We start from the raw sequence: 14,488 nt of genomic DNA on the forward strand, positions 1-14,488 counted from the left end.
ACGATACCCGACCTCCCTATACGAGGTGCAGGAACGGGCAGAAAAATATATCAACATGGAGGAAACCTCCCAGCTAAGAGACTCTTCTAGGAAGGAATCAACCTACCCGTTCCGAGATCGAGATCGGGAACAGAAGAAGAAAGAAGAATCCAACTCGGACAAGCCACGGAAGTATCATAGCTACACTCCCCTCCGAGTTTCCCTGGTAGACGTCTACAGAGAAGTATGCCACACCGAAAAAATCCCACCGCCCCGACCTCTAAAACACAAGAGAGTAGGGAGAGATCGGTCCGAATACTGTGAATACCACAAGCTCTACGGTCATTCTACTAACGACTGCCACGACCTAAAAAATGTTATAGAAAAGCTAGCCAGAGAAGGAAAACTCGACAGATACATAGCAGAGAAGGGAGAAGAGACCAAAAAGAGAAGGAGGGGAGATAACGAAGATCGGGCTAAGCAAACCCCGCGAACCCCTGAAAGGCACGTTCACATGATAAATGGAGGTTTTGCAGGCGGAGGAACATCCAGATCCTCGCGAAAAAGACACCTCAAAGACGTCTATCATGTCCGAGAAGACAGCCCCCTGCCCGAATTACCTACTATCTCGTTTACCCGAGAAGATGCTCAAGGGGTAATACCCGGGCACGACGATCCAATGGTAATCACCATCATCCTAGCAAACGCCAACCTACATCGAACCCTGGTTGACCAGGGAAGCTCAGCAGATATCCTGTTCAAAACAGCCTTCGACAAACTCGGACTTGAAGAAAAAGAGCTAAAGGCCTATCCCACCGACTTATTTGGACTAGGGGACACCCCGATCCATCCCTTAGGATACATCTCGCTACATACTACCTTTGGAAGAGGCGAACAATCTAGAACATTAAGCATCGACTACATTATAGTCGACGTCACTTTAGCATACAATGCCCTCATTGGGCGACCAACCCTAAACAGACTAGCAGCTATAGTCTCAACCCCACACCTCTGTATGAAGTTCCCTACCACAAAGGGAATCGCTACCCTAAAAGGCGACCAAAAACTAGCACGGCGATGCTACAACGAAAGCCTGAGCCTAAAAGGGAAAGAGGTCAATACAATAGAACTCGGACGAGTTCAAACCCGAGAAGACCTCCGGCCACAACCAGAGGGAGAAACCGAAAAAATCCAAATCGGGAACACACCTGAAAAAATAACAAACGTAGGAGCGAACCTCGAAGCAGGCCTAAAAGAGGAACTCATAACCCTCTTAAAAGAGAATTCCGACCTCTTCGCCTGGAAAGCCTCCGACATGCCAGGCATAAGCCCCGACCTGATGTGCCATAAGCTATCAGTATACCCGGGGTCCAGACCTGTCCAACAAAGACGCCGGAAACTCGGGCCTGAGCGCGTGCAAGCAATAGAAGAACAAGTACAAGCATTACTAGATGCAGGGTTCATTCGAGAAGTAAAATACCCCCTATGGCTCGCAAACGTGGTCCTGGTAAAAAAGCCCAACGGAAAATGGAGGATGTGCGTCGATTACACGGATCTCAACAAAGCCTGCCCCAAGGACCCATATCCACTACCAAACATCGACGCCTTAGTAGACGTAGCCTCAGGCTATAGATATCTCTCCTTCATGGACGCATACTCGGGATACAATCAAATCCCGATGTACGGACCCGACCAAGAAAAGACCTCGTTCATAACCCCAAGGGCAAACTACTGCTACGTAGTAATGCCCTTCGGGTTGAAGAACGCAGGGGCAACCTACCAGAGGCTAATGAACAAAGTGTTCTCAGAGCACATCGGACTACAACTAGAGGTGTACGTCGACGACATGCTGGTAAAGACACAAGAAGACGGAAACTTGCTGACCGACCTCACCAGTGTCTTCGGCACCCTCAGAAAACACAACATGAGACTCAACCCGACAAAGTGCACCTTCGCCGCAGAAGCCGGAAAATTCTTAGGCTTCATGTTGACTCAAAGGGGCATCGAAGCAAACCCGGACAAATGCCAAGCGATACTCAATATGAAAAGCCCGACCTGTGTCAAAGAAGTACAACAGCTGAATGGAAGGCTGGCCGCCCTATCAAGATTTTTGGCAGGATCAGCGATAAAATCACTACCTCTCTACTCACTCCTAAAGAAAGGGAAACCCTTCTCATGGACCCCGGAGTGCGAAAAAGCCTTTCAAGAATTCAAGGAATTCCTCGGGCAGCCACCAATCCTAACCCGACCTTTAAAAGGGGAAGAGCTCGTATTATACCTCTCGGTCGGACATCGGGCAGTCGCTTCAGCATTAATACGGGAAAATGACCAAGGACAACACCCCGTATACTTTGTGAGCAAGGCACTGCAAGGGGCCGAATTAAACTATCAGAAAATAGAAAAATTCGCCTACGCCCTAATATTCACAGCTCGGAGGCTCCGTCCCTACTTTCAAGCCCACACCATCAAAGTCCGGACAAACCAACCCATGAGACACATCCTGCAAAAAACAGACCTGGCAGGACGAATACTACAATGGGCGGTGGAACTGTCCGAGTTCGACCTCCACTATGAAGCCCGGACTGCCATAAAATCTCAGTACCTAGCCGACTTCATCGCAGAATATACTGAGACCCCTGGAACCCCACTCTCGTGGAATCTGTATGTCGACGGGTCCTCAAACAAAACAGGAAGCGGAGCCGGGGTTATACTCGAAAGCGACCAAGGAACACGGATAGAACTATCCCTAAAATTCGAGTTCCAGGCCTCGAACAACCAAGCCGAATACGAGGCCCTACTAGCAGGCCTAAAGCTAGCCGAAGAGGTCGGAGCCCAGAGAATCACGATCTTCAGCGACTCCCAGGTCGTCACATCTCAAGTAAATGGAAGCTACCAGGCCAAAGACCCAACTATGAAAAAATACCTGGATCAAACACAGGCACAATTACGCCACTTTTCAGAAATACAAATCCAGCACATACCTCGGGAACAAAACGCCCGGGCAGATGCCCTCTCAAAGCTCGCCAGCACCAAGCCCGGAGGCAACAACAGAAGTCTCCTCCAGGAAACGTTACAATCCCCCTCCGTGCTAAGAGAGGAAGAAACGCTGAATATATCCAACCAACAGCAAGGATGGATGACCCCCATACTCAGCTACCTGAAGTCGGGAACCCTTCCCGCCGAAAGAAAGGGAGCTAAAAGACTCACGAAAGATGCCCAAAATTATACACTAATTCACGGCGTATTATACAGAAGAGGATTCACAAATCCCCTCCTTCGGTGCGTCCCGACCTCAGAAACAAAGAACGTCCTCGAAGAAGTCCACGGAGGCATGTGTGGGAACCATCTCGGCAGAAAGACGCAACGGAATTCGTGAAAATATGCCCCCCCTGCCAAAAACACGCCAATTTCCACAAGGCACCACCAGAAGACCTTATCAGCATCACCGCACCATGGCCCTTCGCAAAATGGGGACTTGACCTACTTGGCCCGTTCCCACAAGGACCGGGGCAAGTCAAATACCTCATAGTAGGGGTCGACTACTTTACAAAGTGGATCGAAGCCGAGCCCTTAGCCACCATTACGGCTCAGAAAAGCCGCAAATTCCTATACAAAAACATTGTCACAAGGTTCGGAGTCCCCTACTCCATCACAACAGACAATGGAACACAGTTCACGGACACAAGTTTTCAGAACTTGGTGGCCGAACTAAAAATCAAACAGCAATTCACATCAGTCGAACACCCACAAGCCAATGGACAAGCAGAAGCTGCAAATAAAGTCATCTTGGCCGGGTTAAAACGAAGACTCCAAGAGGCCAAAGGGGCATGGGCCGAGGAACTCCCCCAGGTACTATGGGCATATCGGACAACCCCACACTCTACAACGGGAGAATCCCCATTCCGACTAGCTTACGGGATGGAGGCAATGATTCCTATCGAAATAGATGAAGGGTCGCCCAGAGTCATCTTCTACAACGAAGGAGGCAACCCACAGGCACAAAGGGAAGAACTCGACCTCCTCCCCGAGGTCCGAGAAAGAGCCCGAATCCGAGAAGAAGCCTTAAAACGGCGAACGGCCCTCAGATACAATCAAAAGGTAATAAAGCAAAGTTTCTCCATTCACGACCTGATTCTAATCCGAAATGACATCGGAACACAAATGTCGGGAGAAGGAAAGCTAGCCGCGAATTGGAAAGGGCCCTACAAGGTAACAGAAGTCTTAGGGACGGGCTATTACAAAGTATCCGACCTAGAAGGCAATGAGCTGCCCAGGGCCTGGCACGCCTGTAATCTAAGACGGTACTACAGCTAGAAAAAACTTAACCCAAGGTGTACTCTTTTTCCCTACAAGGGTTTTTTAATGAGACACCCGGTTAAGTAAGACACCCGACCTAGTCAAGGGTAAACATTCTGTAAATATTCCCTCTTTTAATACTAATCAAAATTTTCTATTTTTTCCTCATGATGAAACAAATCCTAGAAAAGTACCCCGCCAAGGCGCATTAATTTATGCTCGGCAAAATGCGAAAAATCATTTGCCAAAAGGCCACACAAGGTCGGCAAAGATAAAGCGACGAGGTTCAAATTAATGTGAGAAGTTATAAAGTAACTCTGAAAAGGCTCAAAAAGCCAAATAAAAAGAGATTACAAAAATAACTTAAAAGGACCTGCCAACGACAAAGTCGGACCCAACGAAAACGAGGTACTCAAGCACCCGAGGTCCGAGAAAAACTCGGACCCAAGAAAGAAGCCTTAAAACGGCGAGAACCAAGATTTCGAAAAACGCTTACTAAAAAGTTGCTTTACAAAAGCAACTAAAAAGTACAAGCGATAGAACGAAATCAAAGGAAGTCTCGACAAACGCTAGCTAAAAAGTTGTTATCCAAAAACAACTAAAAAGCACAAAAGCGGAAACAAAAGGTCAAAACACTAGCTAAAAAGTTGTTATCCGAAAACAACTAAAAAGCACAAAAGCGGAAACAAAAGGTCAAAACGCGAACAAAAACGCCGCATAATAAAGTTACCACAAGTAGCTAAATAAAGCAAAAGGTGTCCAAAAGCGTTCACAGAAACCATCCAACAAAAAACCCACAGGCCGGGCAAACCACTAAAAAAGATTACAGAGGATCAAGGTCCTTTCCAGACTCCACATCAACAGCAGGCTGCGGAGGAAACATAGATATCGGGACTGCATCAACGGCAACATCATCCCGACCAGATCTATCCCCGACCAAAGGTGAAGTCGGGTTCTCAACCGGAGCTTTGGGGTCGGACATCGGAACCTCATCCTCGGAAGGAGCAGGAACAATCTTCCCCTCCACAACAACGTTGTCCGTACTGAATAAGCTCAGATCCAGGTCAGGAGCAAGAACCCGGACCTGAGCCTTCAAATTCACAAACATGGCATCCATACCCTTGGCCACATGACCTTCCAGCTCGTAAAACTTGTCCTGTGCAGATTGCAACTCCTCCTTTGTCTCCACAAGCTCGGTATATAGCCGAGTATAATTCTCTGTAGCCGCCTTCGCCATCTCCTCAGATGTCTTCGCTGCCGCCACAGCCGCGGTAGCTTTAGTTTTCTCTTTCTCCAAAGAGGCCTCCAGCTCAGTAATCCTGGCAGCCTTCATCTGACTAATCCTATCAAGCTCGGACTGAGTCCTCTCAAGTCGGGAGCTGGTCGCCCCAAGGGGGGATTTCTTGAACTCCCGGGCAATAGCGGCATGAAGACTAGCCATCCGGACACAGCTCCGCGCCATATACTGAAAATGATGCTCCATAGAAACATCATCAGTGGAAATAAAGGTCTGAGGGAGAATATGCTGCTCAATCCAACCAAGAGCGTCAAAGTCCTTATCATTGAAACCGGTAAGCTCTTGAGAGGTCTTCTGCTTCTTGGGAGGAGGACCCGAGAACGGAGGAGGAGAAGAGGTAGCAGGCCCAGAGGTCGGAGGATCCTGACTTATAGCTCGGAACTGGGAAGTCGGAATAGTCTTCGACCGAGTCTGAACACCCACAGTAGTCTTCTGCGGAGAAGATCGGGCAGAAGCATCCCCGGCCTCGAGATTTCGAGCAGCCACCGACTTCTTCGTCCGACGAAGAAACTTCATGGAATCCGCCTGAGAAGACATCTCTGCAGAAATAAAAAAGAAAAAAAAAAGAGATCACCACAACAGAAATTCCACCGAAAACAAGCAAAACCCAAATACTAAAAAGGATAAATCTCAAAGAGGTCGGGAACTACCTAACCCGGAACGGAGAAGGCTTGGATCTCCCAACATTTTCTTCGTGTCCAAGTGAGGTGCCCGACCCCATAAACTGCTCACCACACCCACAAAAGCCTGCTCCACCTCATCTAGACTCTCAAAAGTATACTTAGCAGACACTATATTCTCCTGCCAACAAAGAGGAAAAGAAGTCTCCCCACTCTCATCTAGAAAGAAAGGTCGGACGTCTCCAACAGCCCGGACCTTGAAATAAAAGTTCTTAAAATCGTGAAAAGACTCATCATACAGGGTACAGAACTTCCTCCCCTGGTTAGCCCTAAAAGAGACCCAAGACACCTTCCCTCCGCCCGACCCCGGCTTCGTCAACACAAACAAATAGGAAAAAAGAGAAATAGAGGGAGAGACACCCAAAAATTGACACAAAAGTTGGAACAGCTTTAAAAATGCCCAAGAATTCGGATGAAGCAGCGTAGGGGCAAGGTTACAAGACCATAACACCTCGGACTCCAGGTCGGTAAAAGGAAGTCGGACACTCAGCTTAGAGAAAAAGCAATCATAAGCATAAAAGAAGAGCTTCTCGGAACTATCTAAAGGCGGGAAGCACACTCTCTCCTCGGAATCCGGGGCTACTAACTCATAATCCCTCTCAGATTCTCTATCTTCACATATGCTACATTGCCTACGAAACCTAGCTAAATACTCAGAATCTACCACAGACGGGACTCTTAGAGGAACAGGATCTACCCAACCAAGACCACTCGGAATCTTGGTCGACATCGCTTGAAGAACCTTTCGAGACATAAAAATTCTTGCCTACAAAGAAGAATACAACAGCAAGCAAAAATCACATAAAAGCAGGCAGCGAAAACCCATTCAGCAAAAACAAGAAACAACAATCTTTGAGATGAAAATGCAGCAACCCGGAACAAAATACCAAAAGAAAAGAGCCCCCCAATATATACAAACAGACAAAGCAATGGCGGCGCCTCTTTTCGGGGCAAACCAGGCATAGAGAAAACAGAAAACAGATGCATACGTGCACAAAGAAAAGAAACAGGAACAAACCTGGAAGAAAGAAACGAAGACGATGAACTCCAAAGCAAGGAGAACAGAACGGCGGCGCAGAGGAAACCCCGGAAGAACACGCAGAAGGACTCGGAAAAGAAGAAAAAGAAAGAAGAAAACGTCGCTCGAAAAAAGAAGATGGCGAAACTCAGAAAAACAGGAAGGGAACAGAATAAACGAAAGGGGAGAAGGGGCAAATAAATAATGCCTTCACAGAGCCCGAACGAAAATCGAGAAGAAACGGTAAAATGCAATAAATGCTGAAACGGCCATTTTTTGAAATTTTGAAAAACTACTATGCCCGAGCTCAACCTCTCAAAAAGGACGAACTCGGGCAGGGGCACTGTTCATACCCTGTCCGAGCTCCTCCAAATCGGCAAAATCCATGAAAGGTCCGACCTCGTCCCAAGGCCCACACCTGAGGTCGGACCTCGGACAACAAAGCTAAAAAGGCCCATCAAAAGGAACGCAGCCCAAAAACTAAAAGGCCGAAAAGGCCTAGAGAAAGGCGGTTCCACAAAGATAGGGATAAAACTCCCAAAAGATAAGATAAGATAAGAATATCTTATCCAGGGAAGATCACAGCCAACTACTATAAATACACTGGAGCACCCAGGTATAACTCATATTCTAATTCTACTCAATATCTGCTTGGACCCATGCTAACTTAAGCATCGGAGTGTCATTGCAGGTACAACCACCAACCACTCCACATATCAAGCTCGGGTCCCTGACCCCCACCTCAGGCCTCACCAAGACGTCCGAGCTACTCGTTTCAGGTAACCCCCGGAACAAGTGTTATATTTTATCGTGATAATATTTTGCATTTTTTTAAATTATGGAAGGCATACAAATCGGTTTGATTTGTGTTTAAAATATTTTAAAAATTTGTGGTACACAAATCAGACCCACCGATTTGTGTTTAAAAAATTTAAAAATTTTGGAGTACATAAATTGGACCGTCCGATTTGTGTACTCTAAACTTTTTTAAATTTTTAAACACAAATCGGACAGTTCGAGTACAAAAATCAGGCAGTCTGAGTTCGGTATCTCTTAAAAATCGGGCGGTATGATTTGTACTCTATAAATTAAATCATCCCACATTTTAGAAAAGGGAGGGGCAACTCAGTGGAACCGTGACGAACTGACGGCGACAGAGAGAGGCACGGCGAGTCGGCAAGACGCGGAGGCTCCGAGGAAGAGGTGAGGCCACAAACCGAGTGGTGAGAGGCGATGTCGAGGGACAGTTGAGGCGAGGTAGTGGCGGCGAGGAGGTCTGAGAGGCGAAGCAGAGACGCAGAGTAAGTATGAGTGAATGAGAGAGTAACGTTGCGAGAACTGAACCGGTCAAGTAACGGATTTAAAGGTTTGTCCAACAGTGGCAAAAAGAGGCTGGCGGCAGCGATGCGGGCAAGCGGGATGAGATGCTTGCAGCAGCCAAAGGAGGAGAGACGGGAGCGGCGATGCAAGAGGTGAACGGCGTATGAGATGTGGAGGACAGAGAAACAATGCCGGCGGTGGTGCCTCTGCTGGAGTTGGAAGAGAGAAAAGGGTAAGGAAGGGGAGAAGAGGGAGGCGACGGCAGCGGGGGTTAATGTTTTTCGGTGATTTTTAACCTTTAAACATGTAAACTTGAAAAAACACTTAAAAAATTTGGATATGGAAGTAAGATGAGTGTTATATTTTATCGTGATAATTTTTTGTATTTTTTTAAATTATGGAAGGCATACAAATCGGTTTGATTTGTGTTTAAAATATTTTAAAAATTTGGAGTACACAAATCGGACCCACCGATTTGTGTTTAAAAATTTAAAAATTTTAGAGTACACAAATTGAACCGTCCGATTTGTGTACTCCAAACTTTTTTAATTTTTTAAACACAAATCGGACAGTCCGAGTACAAAAATCGGACGGTCTGAGTTCGGTATCTCTTAAAAATCGAGTGGTCCGATTTGTACTTTGTAAATTAAACCATCCTACATTTTAGAAAAATACCATAGTAGATCACAATTTAGAAAAACACCATTGTTAACCCAATATTAAAAATAAAAATGTGTGAAAAGTGTAAAATGTATATTTAACTGTAAGATCAAAATTATTGTAAAATATTAAAAAAGGTTTATTGAGTTATTTGAATTAACAGAATAAAATAAATACTACAACTGTTTTTGAGAGACCTGTATAAAAACTAAATTTTAATATGTAAAGGTGAACCGTGAAGTCGTGAACAAACTTTAAATAAATAGACTTTCCTCATCTCCAGACACCAAAACCAAGGTGGGAGCCAACTTCCAATCACAGAAAGATAGACACATGTCAAAAATACATGGACAAAAAATATCTACTCTTTTAATTTTATGCAAATTTATATATAAAAAATATTATCTACACACTAAAATCAGTTATAAATGTATTATAAATATATGTGTGGTTTAATTTTATTTTAATGTGTATTTATATTTGAACATATATTTTATACTGTGACTGACTTTGAAGACTAATTTTGATATACAGTAGCATTATTCTTTACAGATCTACATTATAATTGACCTTAAATTTTTTCCATTAAAGAAACACTTCCCCATGTATCACTTCTTATTCCTAGAACACAACTGTTCATACCCTGGGTCGAGCTATCCTACCCGGGATGTTCTACAGACAAAGCGACTGACCTTTTCAGGTCAGGATGACCCGACCTCTTCTCAAAGAGCTCGGCCAAGTCACAGGAAAGCCCAACAAAGGGTCCAAATAGAGGAACACGTCCCAAATCCAAGGGCAGCCCAAAGCCTGTAGAGATAAAAGCGGTTCCCTTGATGATAAGATGACCTCACTTGAAGATAAGATAAAGATAAGATAAGATAACTAACTTATCTTATCTAAGAAGGTCATTCTACGCCATTATAAATACACTGGAGCACCCAGGTATAACTCATACTTTGATTCTACTCAATACCTGCTTAATACCCTTGCTAACTTAAGCATCGGAGTCCCTTGCAGGTACCGCCCACCCTCCGGGGACGAAGGATCAGCACCATCACCAAGTCGGGCACAACAGCCCCGACCAGCACAGAAGATCTCGTCCGAGATCGACCTACAGTTTCAGATAAACCCCTGGAACAACAACCATGAAGATCTTTCTTTCTTTAAGGACATTGTCCTTTCTATGTTGCCTTCTCTTCGCTGCTAGTAACTTAGCATCTGAATCACACGCTTCAGTAACTTCGTAGGAGTTCCAATACTTCTATGATGAGCATAGCATTACCATAGACATCGAAGGCAGCTACACAACCAATAGCACCTACCATACCAACCTCAACACTCTTACGTCAAATATTCTCAACAACAAAGAAATCGATTACGGTTTCTACAACGTCTCATACGGCGAGTACCCAAACAGAGTGTACACCATTGGACTATATAGAGGAGACATTAAGCAGGAGCAGTGCCGAACTTGCCTAAACCAATCCAAAGCCAATCTCACGGCGGTTTGTCCGAATCGCAAGGTAGCGATCGGGTGGTACAACGATGAACTATGCATGCTGCGATACTTGAATCGCAGGATATTCGACTGGATGGACAATGGACCGGCTTATTACAAGAAAAGCGACAAAAACGCCATGGATTTGAATGAGTTCAATACAAAATTGAACGATTTGTTGAATGGCTTGAAAAGCAAAGCTTCTTCTGGTGACTCTCGGTTAAAGTATGCTGTGAGAAACTTTAGTCTTCCCAATTTTGATGATCTTGTTTAGTGCACGCCTGATTTGTCTAGAGAAGATTGTGATAACTGCATAGCTCAATCTATTGAAAGAATATCAAAAGATTGTTGTAAGGATAGCATGCGTGGTAAGGTTATTAGGCCAAGTTGTTTTATGAGATTTGAGACATCGTATCAATTCTAGGGGCCAACAGCGTATACGCCACATTCGCCGCCAGCATCTTCGCCGCCTACCACCACCTCTGTAACTAACCCGTCTTCAGGAGGTATTTACTATCCGTGATAAACATAAAAAAAGTAAAGTCCATAAAATGCATTATGTCCAAAGGAGTTGTTCAAATATGTCATGCTGTGTTGGCTACCTTAATTATAGTATTTTAAAAAATATTTTTAAAATTAAAATAATATTCTTTTATTGTTAAAGAAAAAATTTAGGAGCCATCTACGACCTAAGCCAACTTAATTCAATCATTTATATTTCTAATTTTAAAATTTAAAAAATTAGAATGGTGAGAGATTTTTTTTATAACATACTTTTTGTTTTTCAACTAGTTGATTCTAGTTGGCTATCCTCCTAATTAGTTTTCTAGCAAAACTGTATTGTTAAATAACACTTTGTATAGAAAGTATTGTTAAAAAAGTGTTATTAAAATATAAAAAAATATTACTTTAATTTTAACAATACATATATAGTCACTTTAATCATGGTAGCATAATTTTATTCTTCTCTTCTACTGTTAAATACTTGTTCATCAAGATAAATTCACGTTGCTTTCTTTCTTTGTTACACTATCCGAACTTCTTATCACTGTATCAACCCTAGTAGCTTAATGCACTTTTATTATTTTTTAAAAAAATATTAAACTTTATTACAAGTATCTAATTAAGAAATTGATGTTAATCTTATGTCCCACTAAGGATTATATATGAAATTTTGCAGGAAAGAGCCACACTTCAGTACTAGTCATCGCCATAACAGTACCTATAGTGGCTGTGATTATGTTCATGTTTATTTTTATCCGCAGCAGGTATCTAAGAAAGAGGAAGCAAAGGAAAAGCAATTCAAGTGAGTTGAAATGTTTAATTTGATCTATGACTTCATTCAATGTTTGATTTAATTCTTAATAGCAATTTTAACATGTAGGACAAATTTTTATTTGTGTTTTTTCTAGGTTTTTCTTCTCCATTATTTTCACTTTTTTATAAGATAGAAAAAAAATATTCCGCTTAAAATAGAAAACTTTTTATACATACTTCAACTACCAAACAAAATTATGTATTGTTTATCTCTAACTCTCTTTTAATTTGTGTTTGAAAAAGCAACTTCTAAACACTGCTTAATACTAAAAAAGTACAATGTATTCTTATAACATAAAAATATTCACTTTTTTTCTTTATATCAATTTTGGGAATTACCCGATTAATTTAAATTGCCATCCATGTCAAACACCAGAGGATGATAACACTGAAGATATGAAAATTGTTGAGTCATTACAATTTAACTTGGAGTGTATACGAGACGCTACAAATGACTTTTCTGATGCTAATAAGCTTGGACAAGGTGGATTTGGGGTTGTTTACAAGGTCAGTGATAGTAGTAATATTAGATAGGTGAATTATAGGATCGCTATGATATGATTGTGGTGGCAATGAAAGTTTGATAAAACACCAAAATAAAAAGTTTCAAAACTTAACATCACATTTTTTATTTGATCACACTTTTTTTTTTCAAATTAAAAAGTGTAGCCAAATAGTAAAAAAAATGTGACTTTAACTATAATTTTTAAATGTTACTAAAGTGTCATAACTACTATAATAATAGTCACCACAGAATTTCTTAATGATAAGTTGTTTATGTTTTGTATTCTTAAAACTTGCTATTATATTGTCAAATAATATGATTATCACTTTTGAGTGTGCCTGCATCTTATTTTGAAGAGATGATTTTCTAACTGAGCATACGGAAAATAGTCATCTACAAAATCTATATTTAAAAAAATAAAAAAGTTACAATATATATATATATATATATATATTCTTGACGAATAATTTCTGGCCATATATATTGTATGTTTTACTTGTTAGGGTATTCTCACTAATGGACAAGAGATTGCTGTAAAAAGGTTGGCAAGGAGTTCTGGTCAATGAAACCTAGAATTTAAGAATGAAGTGTTGTTACTGGCTAAGCTTCAACATCGAAATTTAGTTAGCCTACTTGGTTTTTGTTTGGAAGGAAGAGAAAGGTTACTCGTCTATGAATTTGTACCTAATAAAAGTCTTGATTACTTTATATTTTGTAGGTTTAAATACCTCTTTTTTTTTTCATTTTGGTTTCAAATTAAGTTTAATGAGATCATTTTAAATTTTATATGCTTTGATTATATACATGTGTTGATCCCAGCAAGAGAGCAAATTTGGATTAGGAAAGCTGCCACAGAATCATTGGAGGTATTGCTCGAGGCCTTGTCTACCTTCATGAGGATTCTCGATTGCGTATTATTCATCGTAATCTCAAAGCAGCAAATATTCTTTTAGATGAAAAGATGAATCCTAAGATATTAGATTTTGTTACTGTGAAACTATTTGCTACAAGTCAAACTCACTCTAATACAAATAGAATTGTTGAAACTTAGTAAGTATATATTAAAATCTACTTAGTTTTCCTTTAGTATTAATATCATTAAGCTTACTAATTGACACTATGTTACCTATCTTATTATGTAGTGGATATATGGCACCTAAATTCAATTTTATGGACTATTTTCAATCAACTCGGATGTGTATAGTTTTGGTATATTAGTTCTTGAGATTGTAAGTGGCAAGAAAAGCAGTGGCAATTGTCAGAGTGAGAATCCAGAGACTCTCATGAACTTTGTAAGTCATCACTGTTTTCTCATTATGCCTTCCTTATCTATTTGTACCTTAAGAGTTACCACACAGACCTAATAGCAAGGGCTCGGAAGATTAATTGTTAGCACAAATTAATAAAAGGATACTAATCTGAGAAAATTCTTGCAGGCATGGAGAAATTGGAAGGATGGGACAATTTCAAACATTGTAGATACCACATTAAGAAATAGTTCACAGAATGAAATAATGAGATTCATCCGCATTGCTTTACTATGTGTTCAAGCAAATGAAGCTGATAGACCAACCACGGCTACAGTTTTACTCATGCTTTATAATCATTCGATCACATTCGCAGTACCATCAAAACCTGCATTTTTGCTGAATACAGGATCAAACACATCGACAAAAGGACCAGCACATGAATCAGTCAATGAAGCCTCAATTACTGATCCGTATCCTCGCTAGTTTCAAAATACTACGTTTAAAAATTGAAATACATTTTCCTTTAATTTTAGAAAATGTTATGTCAACTTTGCTATATACTATATAGGTGCTATATTTGGGTTAATATACTACTTTATTAGACAAAGCTGAAAAATACATAAGGGAAATCATCCCATTCATGAAATTTATTCGTGACTATCTAAGTT

The 14,488-nt window shown here is 41.6% G+C and overlaps 1 pseudogene; it reads left to right on the forward strand.

Annotated features, from left to right (window-relative positions):
* Positions 1–10,395: 10,395 nt before the first annotated feature.
* LOC112723627 (cysteine-rich receptor-like protein kinase 26) lies at positions 10,396–14,303 on the forward strand (annotated as a pseudogene).
* Positions 14,304–14,488: the final 185 nt, after the last annotated feature.

Source organism: Arachis hypogaea, chromosome 2 (assembly GCF_003086295.3).
Source record: "Arachis hypogaea cultivar Tifrunner chromosome 2, arahy.Tifrunner.gnm2.J5K5, whole genome shotgun sequence".
Lineage (NCBI taxonomy): Eukaryota > Viridiplantae > Streptophyta > Magnoliopsida > Fabales > Fabaceae > Arachis > Arachis hypogaea.